Raw genomic sequence first — 14815 nt, forward strand, 5'->3', positions numbered from 1 at the left:
CGTGCTTATGAAATAAATTACAATGATAATGTGACATTCACATTAATGCCGACATAAACAAGTTTACACAATTTAAACATTAAATACAAAGAACCCAATAAGTGATTGCGCACAACCATTATATATTTTCCCAACAATAATTAGTACACAATGATCTAAGATGTTTTCAATAAAGTTACATTTTGATAAAAAAATTGAAATACTGTAAAAGTTAGCTAAGGACTGAGAAGCAGCCAAGCTAATGTGCCATTGGATGAGCTTCAAGCACTGCTTACAAAGATTTTAGCATTGACTCTGTGTCCCACTGAGAGTTCAGAAACATAGAATGAAGTGGTATGCTAGCAGAGAAACACAAATTATTAAGAGGTTGAGCCAGATAGATGCAGGTTTAAACATTAAAATGGAAACAGCTGGGATGACAATTCAGATGACTATAAAAAATTCCATGCACAGATTATATTTGGACATGCATGGGATATGAATATTATGTTACCATTCAGTCAAGCTTCAGGAAATGTTAGAGATTGTGATAAGAAAAGATATTCAGAATTTTCTGACTTTAACGAACAGTATAGTGTAATGCCATTTTGCATTGATTGCACATACATACTGGCAAAAAAATGATTCCAACCCAATTTGCGTTAGGAAATGCTACACACTGTGTGGTTTTTACAGTGGTATTACAACATTTGATAATCACATGGACTACCGATCAAAAGTTTTGGGTTAGTAAGTTCATTATTATTATTATTATTTTTAGAAATCAATCTTTTTATTCAGTAAGGATGCATTGAACAGTAAAGTTATTTAATTATTAATTAATTAATTTCAATTTATACAGATTTCCAGTTCAAATAAATGCAGTTCTTTTGAACTTTATATTCAACATTAGAAACCTGAAAAGAGAAATGGTTCTTGAGCCATGAAAGATCATGTGACACTGGAGACTGGAGTTTGGAATCACAGGAATAAATGACATTTCAAAACATATTAAATGTATGAAATTTTTTTACTGTTTTTTTTTTTTATCAAATAAATGCACCCTTGGTGAGCATAAGATACTAATTTCAAAAACATAAACCGTGTTACTGAACCCAATCTTTTGAATGGTAGGGTAAAAATTTAGTAATTTAGAAAAATACAAAAAATTAAATCAAATTGAATTTATGCATTTAGCAGACGCTTTTATCCAAGCGACTTACAGTGCATTCAGGCTATCAATTTTTACCTATCATGTGTTCCCGGGGAATCGAACCCACAACCTTGCACTTGACAGCACAATTAAAAGTGAGAAAAGTAAAAAAAAAAAAAAAAAATTAAGTTATTATTTGAAAAGTGCATGTAATACGAAAAAACATACAGAATGAGTCATTTTAATGCATCATTTCTTGGCAGACACCTCACAGTGCTGCTTATGACTGATTACAAAGCTTGGGAACATGGTACAGACTTGACATTCGTCCCGAGAGCTTTCAGATGCTGGAATACTTGCAAACGCACATTTAAACAGAGTAAAAATCAAAAAAAGACAAAAAATGCATATGAACATGTAAACAACAAATAATGGTTTTAACTTCTGATTAACATCCATTCCGTATTGGAAGTCAGGAGAGCTCTAGAGTAATATGTGGTCTTTTCACCAGAGATGTTTGGGTTTGAGTAATACAACGGGTAGGTGAATGTCAATATTTAGATTTATGCTACAAAATGTTACGATTGCAACGGTTTTGCTTGTGTGGTAAGTAGTGTGATATGTTTTGATGCATTGATATGTTATGATGGGTCGATTACTTGCAAACACCAACACTTGGTTGCACTCTTAATCCCAAATTTTAAGCTAGCTGCTGGAGTGCATAAAGCGCTGCTCAAGGTCCTCCGTCCTGCAGTTGTAGCGCCAGCGCCAATGAGGCTCTACAAATGGATTCACAGTGTGAATGGATGCTAACCCAGTACTGACAGTTCTGTAGTGCAAATAATTAGGCCAGACTGCTGATTTCTGCCCAATGGGTGGTTTCAAACTGGTTGGTGTTTCAGAACATCCAGTTTGGCACTTTAGTTGAAGAGAATAGAGTCAGGGTCTCGGTTAGCCATCTGAGCCATATGTTTAAGAATATCCTTTTTGGTGATGATGCCTAGTAAACGCCTGTGGGGGAAAAGAGGAATGAGATCAATTATATTGAGCTTAACCAAATATATGCGATGTGAAATAATTCTGACATATGTAAATGATGGACACTATAATATTAGCTCAAACTGACAGGCTAAGCAAAGAATAAGCAAGGCTTTACCCGTTGTGAGTGACGAGACACTGGCGCAGGCCCAGCTTGCGAAAGATGTCCACCACGATGTCCATGGCAGTGTGGTCGGTAACAGTAAATGGGCTGAGATCCATGATACCACGGAGCTTCAACGGAGGAGGACTGCTGGGTGGCTGTGGAGGTGTGTATTCAGTGAAGAAGATTCGGGAGGCACTAACCACACCTTCCTGACGTTGACGAGCATTTTCTGCCAGAGAGAAATGGAGAATTATAAACCTTCTCATGACTGACCTATAGTCTAATTCACATGATCCCCATAATACAGTAATTAAAGGGAAAGTTCACTTAACCCTCATGTGGTGTTCAAAACCCAATAACACCTGTGGTGTTCCCGGTCAAAAATGACCGACCCATAAAAAAAAGCTTATAAATCACTCATTGTACCATATTTTCAGCCAATCTTGGATTCAGTCTTTTTGTCAACTTGTTCTCTTTCAATTAGGACTGGTTTTATAATTCTGTTTGCATCTGATTAATCATGGGCCTCATTTATCTGAGAGTAGGCATCTCATTTTTTGAGTAAAAAACAAATAATTTATGAGTAAATTTGGAAATATGAAAAACAAATTATGAAAAAATTGGCTACTGTTGATGTTTCACCAGGAATTTTGTTTTGAAACTTTTGTTTTGTAAAAAATATGGCACATAGGTCACACCTGTGGTGTTCCCGGTCAAAAATGACCGGCCTATAAAAAATAGCTTAGAAATCACTCATTATAACATATTTTCACCCAATCTTGGATTCAATCTTTTTGTCAACTTGTTCTCTTTCAATTAGGACTGGTTTTGCATTTAATTTTCAAACTATTTAATTGTAGGAGTCATTTATCCGAGCTTATGCACCTCAGTTTTTGAGTGAAAAAAGCATTATTTGTTAATAATTTTGTCAATATTGTGAAAAAGGTGAAAAAAAGTTTCACTGTTGATCACACTGGCCTACTTTGATATTTAACAAGGAATTTTTTTTTGAATTGCTTTTATTTTGTACAAAATGGCACAAAGTCACACTTGTGATGTTCCCGGTCAAAAATGGCCGGCCATTGAAAGTGAATGTAGAAAATTACAAAACACAGGGCTTGTATTTTGAAATGCTTTAATTTTCAGAAAAGGGGTGCACAGTAACACTTGTGCTGTTCCCTGACAAATCTGACCATTGTGACATACAAAAAATAAACACATTAACGCTGTCATATAGAGAACACAAATCAAACACTGTTCATTTTCTTTCAGTTTTCCAAATTATGAACTAACCAAAATAAGAAACTGTGACATTCTCTGTGTGTACTCATGCAAGTGACTAACAAAAGCATTTTTAAGGTAATTTGCAATTGGTCATTTTGTGTCACTTATGCACATGACTGACAACAGTATAATGTATGTGCCTTGCAAATGTGCACTCTGCATTTGAAACAGACAGTGCCTGTTTTCACATCTTTTGGGGCACACAAAGTGCATCTCTTTTGTTTCTCTCCTTTGCCTGTGCCAGCTGAAGGACCTGGTTCTGGTGTTTGTGTGTCTCTCACCAATGTAGCAGAGGGCAGTGCTCTGGGTATATTTTGGCGCCTCTGTATCAGGGGGGTCACCATGGATTTCCCCAGGAACAGCCTCCTCCTGAAGGTTTTCCTTGTGTAATGCTCAAAAAAGTTTGTGTGTTTTAACGTGTGTGTCTGGGTAGCGTGTGTATAAATGTATCGATACATGCACAGGTCCAAGGGCTCGATGTTTGCAAGCACATATGCTCATATGTGTACATGAAAATAATGAACATGATCCTGAAAACTAAATTGTTCTGTTATTTTCAGTGTCTCCCATTCACTTTCAATGGTTGGCCATTGTGACAATTTTTGACCATGCTTACTCTCAGATAAATGAGGCCCACGATTAATCAGATGCAAACAGAAATATAAAACCAGTCCTAATTGAAAGAGAACAAGTTGACAAAAAGATTCAATCCAAGATTGGGTGAAAATATGTTATAATGAGTGATTTCTAAGCTTTTTTTTATAGGCCGGTCATTTTTGACCGGGAACACCACAAGTGTGACTATGTGGCATATTTTTTACAAAACAAAAGTTTCAAAACAAAATTCCTGGTGAAACAGTAGAGTAGACTAGTGTGATCAACAGTAGCCATTTTTTTCATAATTTTTTTTCATATTTCCAAATTTACTCATAAATTATTAGTTTTTTACTCAAAATACATAAATTATTTGTTTGACAAAAAGATTGAATCCAAGATTGGGTGAAAATATGGTATAATGAGTAATTTATAAGCTATTTTTTATAGGCCGGTCTTTTTTGACCGGGAACACCACAAGTGTAACAAGGTAACAAAACCCCACAAAAAAGTAAGAAAATTTCCCCCCAAAATTTGAGTTTTAGTTATACCCTTTGGGAACAAAGTCACTAAGTTTCAGTCCAGAGCGATAACATTAACTATTATTTTCGGGAAAAAGAAAATCTTCTCCGGGTCAAATTGACCCGAACACCACATGAGGGTTAAAGCTGCGGTAGGTAACTTTTGACGCTCTAGCGGTTAATAAACAGAACTGCTTGCGTCTTGCAGAAGAACATTGTAGCCGGAACTACTTCTCTCTGTTTATGTCTATGAACAATCACAAAGGTACTGGGTTACTCCGCCGCGGTACCCCCGAAGCAATCTAAAATAGTCCGAATATAAACACTTATTATAGGTGTACCCTAGTGATTCAGGACAAGCTAAAAACACGGTTTGGAAAATGGATTCATGGTGTACTTGCTTATTATATACATTTTTCTACATTTTGAACACAAACAAAGTTACGGACCGCAGCTCTGATTGGTTGTTTTTTACCGGGAGCGGATGGCTTTCTGCAATTGGCAATAGGACCACTGGGAGGAGCCAGAGGAGCTTGATTTTTTCACAGATTATCTGTCTCATATTCTACTTTCAGGACATAATGACAGGTTTAACAAATATGTAAAAAATGTTTTTTTTACAAAAGTTACCTTCTGCAGCTTTAAAATTGAAAACTGTCACTGACTATTACTTTTCCTGCCTGTTCAAGACCTCTGAGGAAAATCTAAAAGCATTTTTCTCTGTTTGTCCATCAAAAAGACCGAAGACAAAAAGAGTCTTAGATATTTTAAATGACATGAGGTCACATTTGTTATATTTGGCTGAGGCTTACTCCTTCAGGCGGAACACAACGCCATGCAATCAGCAATCACATGCCCAAGACATAAAAACAGTCCTATAGAGTGTAATCTCTTTACCAATAGAGATGAACCAGACCCCTGCGCTGCACAAAGCCCACCAAGTCTCTGGGAGACCATTGGCGAGACCACGCCAACAGGGAAACCGGCCTGTATGATGTTTCAGCCAATCGAGGTGACTCGACGTCCTCCACGCTTCCAAGCTCCCCATCCTGCGCGTGATTCCACGGAGAGCGGGGGGTCCACTACGGCGGGGTCGCATCACGTCCATGGCCCACCGGTCTTTGTGGCTGAACCTCCTCCTTAGGCTCCCAGGAAGGGGTTAACCATTGAGACGGATTACTGAGCCCTCATAATACCTTCTGCGACCCAAAAGCCATCTGCCACCCCATTTACTTAGTCCCATGGTGGCAGCCATGAGAGGCACAATGTATTCCAGGCCGCCCGTTAGCTCAAACATAATGACCCACCAAGAGAGATTGTCATACGAGGTTACACCCGCCTATGAAAGACCAAGACATGCAGCTTTGGGATAAAATGTCTTACCTGGACTAAGCCACTTACGGCACACATTTTTCACAGAAGACAGTTTGACAAAGTCTTTAGCCCAGATCTAGGCGGCAGCGCCCACCATGAGCCATCAGCCCGGGGCCCGGGGCTGATGGCCAGTCCGCGTTCCAGGTGAGCACCAGCCTGCTGAAGATTACCCAGTTCATGGTGGTAATTATGCCAGCTGCCTCCATACCCACACCAAGCAGCCTCCATGCAATCGCTCCCACAGCCATTATCTGGGGGATGAAGAGCCCCAGAGGGCCACCTGGGAGGACACACAGGACACCTGTAACCACTACTTGTCTTCCAAAATAAAAACTGTGGTCTGACACTTTCTAAGGGAAGAAGAAAATCAGATAGAATGTATGGATAGATGGAAAGAAGGAGATATGAATCAAAAATTGTTAAGGATGGATGGGATCCTGATTGATGGAAGGAAGAAACATGGAAAAGAAAAGAAATTGGATGGATGGATGCCAGTGTAGGAAGGATGGCATGGTGAGGAGGAAGGGTAGAATGGAAAAAAGAACACAATTAAAGGAATGGATGGATGGGATTAATGCATTTATGGATACAAATAATAAAGAAAGGAGATGGAATATAAGAAAAGACATCATAGAAGAAAAAGCATGAATGGATCAAAATGGAAGGAAGACGAGAAAAGGATGAGAAAGAAGGGAAAGAATTGATGGGAATGGGGGGAAGGGGAAAGAATGGGAAAAAAAGACAGAAGAAAGAAAAGAAATGGGTAGAATGCGTGAAAAGTTAGAAAATTATTCTTGACACTAAAAGTGAGTCTGAGTTTAAAGATTGGAATGGAGAAAAAATTATAGAATGGATGGAAAAAAAGAAGGATGGATTATGGAAGAAAAGATAATGGAGTGGATGGATGGATAAAATGGAAGAAAGGATTAATGGATGGAAGAAAGATAAACATGGGGATTAAAAAGAAAGCAGTGATGGATACAGGAATGTAGAAAGATGATGATGTGATGGCAAGCAAAGGGTGGGAAAAGGTTTGGTTAATAGAGGGAGGGATGAGTGGATAGAAACGAAAAGGAAGAAGAAAGGATAGCCATGGTTTGGCAAAGGAGGAAGGAAGTATGGATACGTTGAAGGGAAAAGTTGAATGGACTGGATGGAAAAAAAGAAAGAAGGAAAGATGAGCAATTAGAAGAAAAGGAAGATTGGATTGATGGATTGGATTTGCCCTGTACCTCATGCCGAAGGTCAGCCAACTGTGGAATGAGCATCTGTAAAGACCAGGGCCCAGTGAGAGCTGCCACATGGCGGTGTATCACATTCGTGGTCCCTGCCTGGTTCTATCAGGCAGAGCATTACTTGCTGCTCTTGGTGGACGCTCACTATTGGCATACGTTATCACAGCTGTGCCGGAACTCCAGCAGGCCGCATCGTTGAACAGCTCTGAGATCAGCATCGCTGGTGCTCATTACGCCGTGTAGCTGTTGGGGACGCTATCAGAGGCCGTGACAGCCGTCACAACCAGCACCTCCAAAACAGGGTTAGTGACCCCAGCCGAGTAGTCCTTACGTCGGCCGGACACGCATGCAATATTTGCACGGATGAAGAAGCTCCCCAGATTCCCCAAAAATAACCCAACAGGACAAAGGGTATGAAGCTCCAGCAGTGCCAGGGGGAGTGGGAACTCCACGTAGAAGAGCACCAGCCCTGCTGTTTACCAACGGGTTGATGGACCGAAGGGTGAAAGCCGCCACCAACGCAGCAAAGAAAGAGCGCCACAGCGTCTTCAGGGGGAAATAATAACTCACCTACATGATAAAGTGAGAGAGATTCTAGTTATTGAAAAGACACTAGAAGATAATGGTGAGAGTATATGTTAAGAGTATTCTTGCCTCTTCCAGACTGAACAGAACTCCACCAATCGGTGCTCCGAAAGCTACCGACACACCAACAGCTGCTGCGGCAGACAAAACCTAATCAACATACAACAAGAAGAAAGACAGAACTGAAAGAGTAAGCCAAGCTTATCACAAAAAAAAGCTTGGATCAACAAAGGCCTCAAATGTGAAAAATAAAATGCGATCATCTTATGTTTGGTCTCGTCTTCATGATGTCAATAAAAAAACATTCTCACAATGAGTAGGTTTTAAACATTAAACCACAAAAACAGGCAACCAGAATGTCCTTAGAGGAAAGCCACAAAAATGTAACAACAAATGTTACATGCCTTTACTTTAGCCCCAGTGGCTCCTGATACTTCATTATTCTAATTTGCTAGTTATATTGTGCACAAAAATGCATTAACATTATAAGGTGGATTTACTGGGAGTAAAAAAAAATCATCAAAAGTCATCATACCTCTCGTCTCTTTGCCTCATTCCTGCGGTACTTGGTGAACAGGTGGCATAGGATGTTGGCACAGCAACAGGCCACATGTACCAGAGGCCCTTCTTTGCCCAGACTGAGTCCAGATGACACAGCCAACACAAGGGTGATGGTTTTTATTATAAGAGTCCATTTACCCAGGTAGCCCCTGATAATAAAGCCACTCAGGATAGTCTTGATCTAGAGTGACAAACAAGAATTAGGACATTTTAACAGTTGCCTATAAATTGTTATATAGCAATTTAACAACCTGTGTGTCAAAACATGATATTAAATATTGCTTACCTCAGGTATTCCAGAGCCACAGGCATACGGGGCAAATGCCCTGACTAAAGACACAGCCAGGAAGGAGAACAGCAGAGCCCAGCACACATACATCAGGTAATTCATGATGTAGGCGAAAGGACCGTCATTAGTACCAACAATGAGCTCTGCCCAGCTTTTCCAGTTAGGGCATTTGTCTCTCTCCTGGAAGGTCGTCTCATTGGAGTTCCAGCAGCAGTGCTCGTGATTAAACCAGAAGCCGTTCAGACACACTCCCTCCTTCAGATCTGTCATCCAGTGGGCAGAGATGTCGATGCCACCAGCCAGAGCACCTGAAATCAAACAGAACAGCCCATGCTATAAAACGCCAGATGGTATTTAATAGGAAATTCAAAAGCTATTTTTAATTTGCTCTATAATCATTCCTAATGATACTTAAGCTTTAATATTATAGAAACAAACCAACCTGACATCAGTCCAACGAGCAGCATGAGAAGCCAGCCAGAGAAGGCATCGCTGATACTCTTCATCAGAGCCAAGGCTGACTCTTTACTCTTGGTAGCAATCTAACATGAAGAGAAATGGAAGACCACAAATGAACACGAGTGAACTGCACCGCATGCATGATTCATTTCTTTCTGAGCATAGAAGATGTTTCGATTGTACAGTCACCTCTCGGTGCCGATCCCGGTCCTTAGATTTCTCTCGGACCCAGTCGATGGTGTTGAAGTCTTCATATGTGCCGACCCCAGGCACTGGCTCATCTAGCAGATCCATCAGTTTAGGAACCCCATTGGGCCCATCTTCAGCTCCATATGAACCCCCTGCACAGATGCAGGTCAAAAGTACAAAACAAATAACCAGATGTTTATTTATACCAGATGCAGTTAAAGGCCTCAGGTGGTATAACAAATGATCACAAGAGCCCTTTTTTCCACCGATAGGATGTTTCAACCAATCTGGTACCGTTTCAACCAAAAAGGGCAGAAGGCCAGAAATTTGACCTAGTCCTTTAAAGGGTTTACTCCACAGCAAAATGAACATTTCGCCATTAATCACTTACCCCCATGTTATTCCAAACCTGTAAAAGATTTGTTCGTCTTCGCAACACAATTTAAGATATTTTGGATGAAAACCATGAGGCTTGTGACTGTTACATTGACTGCAAAGTAAATTAGACTCTCAAAGTCCAGAAAAGTATGAAAGACATTGTCAGAATGGTCCCATCTGCCATCAGTGGTTCAACTGTAAAGTTATGAAGCGACGAGAATAATTTAAGTACACAGAACAGGTGTGGAGTTTTCCCTATAAACTTGCTTTTCTTGAACCACTAATGTCCAAAGGCAAAGGGTGAGATAACATCATCATCATCAAAAAAAAAAAAAATCAACAAGCAAAATTCAGAAGACCGAAGTCAGTCTTTTTTTTTTCGATGATTGAACGAACGATTTTTTGCGATCAAATTTTACCTCTGACGAAATTCTGGCAGTGTCAGACGTTTTGGAGCAACAGTCCCCGCAGTGTGAACATCTTTGTCTCCGTTTTAAAGACAAGCCATGATCAAAAATGAACGCTGGGTTATTAGTATTGTTAAGAGGATCCATACCACAAGGTAGAAACCCCTGATAACACAGCAGCTTCAGAAGTCATTGATCGTAGAGGGACAAAGCAAGAATATTAGCACATTCTTTAACAGTGCCTTTAAATTGTTATATAGCAATTTAAACAACCTGTGTGTCAAAACATGATATATAAATATTGTACGCTCAGGTATCCGAGGCCACAGGCATACGGGGCAAAGCCCTGACTAAACAGCACAGCCAGGAAGGAGAACAGCAAAGAAAAAGCCCCAGCACCATACTCAGTAATATCATGATGTTAGGCGAAGGAACCGTCATTAGTACCAACAATGAGCTCTGCCCAGCTTTTCCAGTTAGGGCATTTGTCTCTCTCCTGGAAGGTCGTCTCATTGGAGTTCCAGCAGCAGTGCTCGTGATTAAACCAGAAGCCGTTCAGACACACTCCCTCCTTCAGATCTGTCATCCAGTGGGCAGAGATGTCGATGCCACCAGCCAGAGCACCTGAAATCAAACAGAACAGCCCATGCTATAAAACGCCAGATGGTATTTAATAGGAAATTCAAAAGCTATTTTTAATTTGCTCTATAATCATTCCTAATGATACTTAAGCTTTAATATTATAGAAACAAACCAACCTGACATCAGTCCAACGAGCAGCATGAGAAGCCAGCCAGAGAAGGCATCGCTGATACTCTTCATCAGAGCCAAGGCTGACTCTTTACTCTTGGTAGCAATCTAACATGAAGAGAAATGGAAGACCACAAATGAACACGAGTGAACTGCACCGCATGCATGATTCATTTCTTTCTGAGCATAGAAGATGTTTCGATTGTACAGTCACCTCTCGGTGCCGATCCCGGTCCTTAGATTTCTCTCGGACCCAGTCGATGGTGTTGAAGTCTTCATATGTGCCGACCCCAGGCACTGGCTCATCTAGCAGATCCATCAGTTTAGGAACCCCATTGGGCCCATCTTCAGCTCCATATGAACCCCCTGCACAGATGCAGGTCAAAAGTACAAAACAAATAACCAGATGTTATTTATACCAGATGCAGTTAAAGGCCTCAGGTGGTATAACAAAATGATCACAAGAGCCCTTTTTCCACCGATAGGATGTTTCAACCAATCTGGTACCGTTTCAACCAAAAAGGGCAGAAGGCCAGAAATTTGACCTAGTCCTTTAAAGGGTTACTCCACAGCAAAATGAACATTTCGCCATTAATCACTTACCCCCATGTTATTCCAAACCTGTAAAAGATTTGTTCGTCTTCGCAACACAATTTAAGATATTTTGGATGAAAACCATGAGGCTTGTGACTGTTACATTGACTGCAAAGTAAATTAGACTCTCAAAGTCCAGAAAAGTATGAAAGACATTGTCAGAATGGTCCATCTGCCATCAGTGGTTCAACTGTAAAGTTATGAAGCGACGAGAATAATTTAAGTACACAGAACAGGTGTGGAGTTTCCCTATAAACTTGCTTTTCTTGAACCACTAATGTCCAAAGGCAAAGGGTGAGATAACATCATCATCATCAAAAAAAAAAAAAATCAACAAGCAAAATTCAGAAGACCGAAGTCAGTCTTTTTTTTTTTTCGATGATTGAACGAACGATTTTTTGCGATCAAATTTTACCTCTGACGAAATTCTGGCAGTGTCAGACGTTTTGGAGCAACAGTCCCGCAGTGTGAACATCTTTGTCTCCGTTTTTAAAGACAAGCCATGATCAAAATGAACGCTGGAGTTTTCATTATGGTGAGTGTCCACTGGAACGGATTATGTAATAATATTTAGAAGTTAATATTTCGTAACATTATGTTACATTATGTGCAATAACTGTTTTCTATTTTAATATATTTATGATAAATAGAAAGTTCAAAAGAACAGCATTTATTTGAAACTATAAATGTCTTTACTGATCAATTATAAATGTATTTTTTATTTAAAGTGCACCTACCACGCCATTTTAAGGTTCCTAATATTGTTTTGGGTGTCTCCTACAATAGGTTTTCATGCATGCAAGGTCAAAAAAACGCTTTTGTTTTCTCAAAAATATGCCATTAAATATCACCTAATTTTCCAACAATTCTCAAATAATTCATCTGAAGCAGTTCTAAGATTCAGTCTCTCTTAAACCCCTCCTTTCCGTCAGCCTACTCTGCTCTGATTGGTCAGATGGCCTAGTTTGTTGTGATTGGTCTACCACATACGGCGTGTATGGGAAACGTTAAACCTATGCCATAGTTCTGTATTTGTCCGTAAGTTGCAGCTGGCTAATGTAGAACATAGGTGGGCATTGTGCAAACCCAGGAAAGTGTAGCTGACACAGAAGTGGGATTCAAATTACTGATGACTCGTTTAGACTGTGCAGATTGTTTACATTCACATACAGCGACATGAGCATGAACACTGCATGATAGGCAATACTAGAAATAGCATAATAGGGGCACTTTGAAAAAAATTCTTACAGACTTTTGAACAGTTGCTGCAGTCATATTTATTTGAATTAATTATTTTTATTACTATTAAATATATAACAACATTAAATATCAAATAAGAAGGATTATATATTACATTTCAATGCTTCATATATACTTCTTATGGGCTTTTAGTGGAAAGGGGATAAAGGATGTCATGTCACGTTTTTGGTAGTGCACATTCCTGTTCCAGTGTTCACAGTTCTTCATAGAAAGATTTTAGTAGTACCAAGAACAGGAAATACATTACACTACAAAAAAAAAAAAAAAAAAACAGCAATAAAACTAGCTATGCTTAATGATTATCCAGCTTAATTATATATTATTAACTGCGCCATACAGTATTCATAATGATTCTAAGTATACAACACAAAAGTTGTTTATGAAAAAATGATCAAAAAATGTTTGTATTTAAGCAAAAAATAACCCATATTCTCTGTGGAAGTACCAAATCACACCCAACAAAACACCCAACAAAGCAACTGATATCAAACACCGAGGAAGTTCAAGGGAAACAGATGGATGTGAAAACCTGAAACCACTCAAAATATGAAACTAGCTACAAAAGAAATAACTAGAGGGGAGACTTTGATCTCACTGATAAAAGGATTTCTGTTGGGGGGTGGCAAATACCAAAGTTATGACCTCAGCGAATTCTCACAACTATTTTCTCACGGACACACAACCCCCTGAGACCTATACATTACACATTTGCCCCTGATATCATATGATGAGAGAAAGGAAGAAACGAATGGGAATCTTGTGAATGATAATAAAAATATGGAAAAGAACACAATTGAATAAGGATAAAACTTGGTGGCAGCTACTCTGGGGAAATAATATGACTTATATTGTCACCTCTCCTCACCATTGGGGACGATTTTTTCCACTGCCTTTGTCTCATCTCACTATAAATGCAGATCTGGCACTCACCTGAGCCATAGTCCCGGTCCAGAGGAGGCACGTCATCAGTGCTGGAGAAGTCCAGTGTTGCTCCTGTGATCTCCACCATGTCCTCATCGCTAGTTCCACTCTGCTGGCTGTTGAAGCTCTCACTGCAATAGCCCGTGTTGTCCATTTATCCTCCAGAATGTGGAGGACATGGAAAAGTCCTTAGACCTGAGCACAAGAGACTCCATTTGAGTTAAAGCTTGAAAGCATCCGCCCAACTATTAATGTTTACCATGCACTTCTAGATTAAATAGTAGCCTAGCTATGATTTACACCATGGCTTTTTAATGGCATATATTATGATTCTGGATTACAAATAACATAAAGCAGATAAACTCTAAATTTAATAGTAAGAATTTAATATGAACAGCAGAGATGATCAGATCATCACTATGAACGAACTTTAGAGTTCCAACTGTAATATATACGATTAAAGGTTTATCTTTTTTTTATCATTGGTTTTAAAGATTTACAAATACAGCCAGAGCAAAATTGTGAAAATTATTGTAAAAATAATAATAAACAAAATAAATAAAATTAAATAAAATGTTTATAAAGTATTTATAGCTCTTTTTTTTATTTGCCTTTAAAGTTAAAACAACAAAAACGTATTTCTTCCCCAATATTTACATTTGTGTGTACTATATTTAGCTAATAAACGTAGCAGCTTTGATTAAAGGTTTACCAAAGCTAACAAATGACATCAGCAAACTTAAGAAGTGGGTCATCATTATAGCTTAGCCAATTAACCTGCAAAATATATGAACTAACGTTATATATTTGACTGCGACAAATAGCGTAGAAAAAAGCGCTGACAGCACACTTCCTTATCTGCTTCAAGCTGTCAGCAATGAGGAACTATTGTGACAAATTCACAAAAATACTAATGGAGCTGGTTAGCAGAATAGCTGAAAGGCTGCAAGCTAACCAGCTGTAATTTTCGTAAACTTGGAAGCCTTGGCTTAATGGCATCAAAAGGAACTGTTCCAAAACATGTTTATAAAGTCAACTTGTCGTACATTGACTGTACTTGGGTTAAAGTGAAACTACTAAACATTTACCTTGTTTGTTTCACTCAAGCGCCGATGTCAATGACGTAAAATCCCCGTTC

At 39.1% G+C, this 14815-nt stretch overlaps 1 pseudogene; it reads right to left on the reverse strand.

The window, feature by feature from the left end:
- Positions 1-1357: 1357 nt before the first annotated feature.
- Positions 1358-14740, reverse strand: LOC113064036 (H(+)/Cl(-) exchange transporter 5-like; annotated as a pseudogene).
- Positions 14741-14815: the final 75 nt, after the last annotated feature.

This window comes from Carassius auratus, chromosome 46 (assembly GCF_003368295.1).
Source record: "Carassius auratus strain Wakin chromosome 46, ASM336829v1, whole genome shotgun sequence".
Classification (NCBI taxonomy): Eukaryota; Metazoa; Chordata; class Actinopteri; order Cypriniformes; family Cyprinidae; genus Carassius; species Carassius auratus.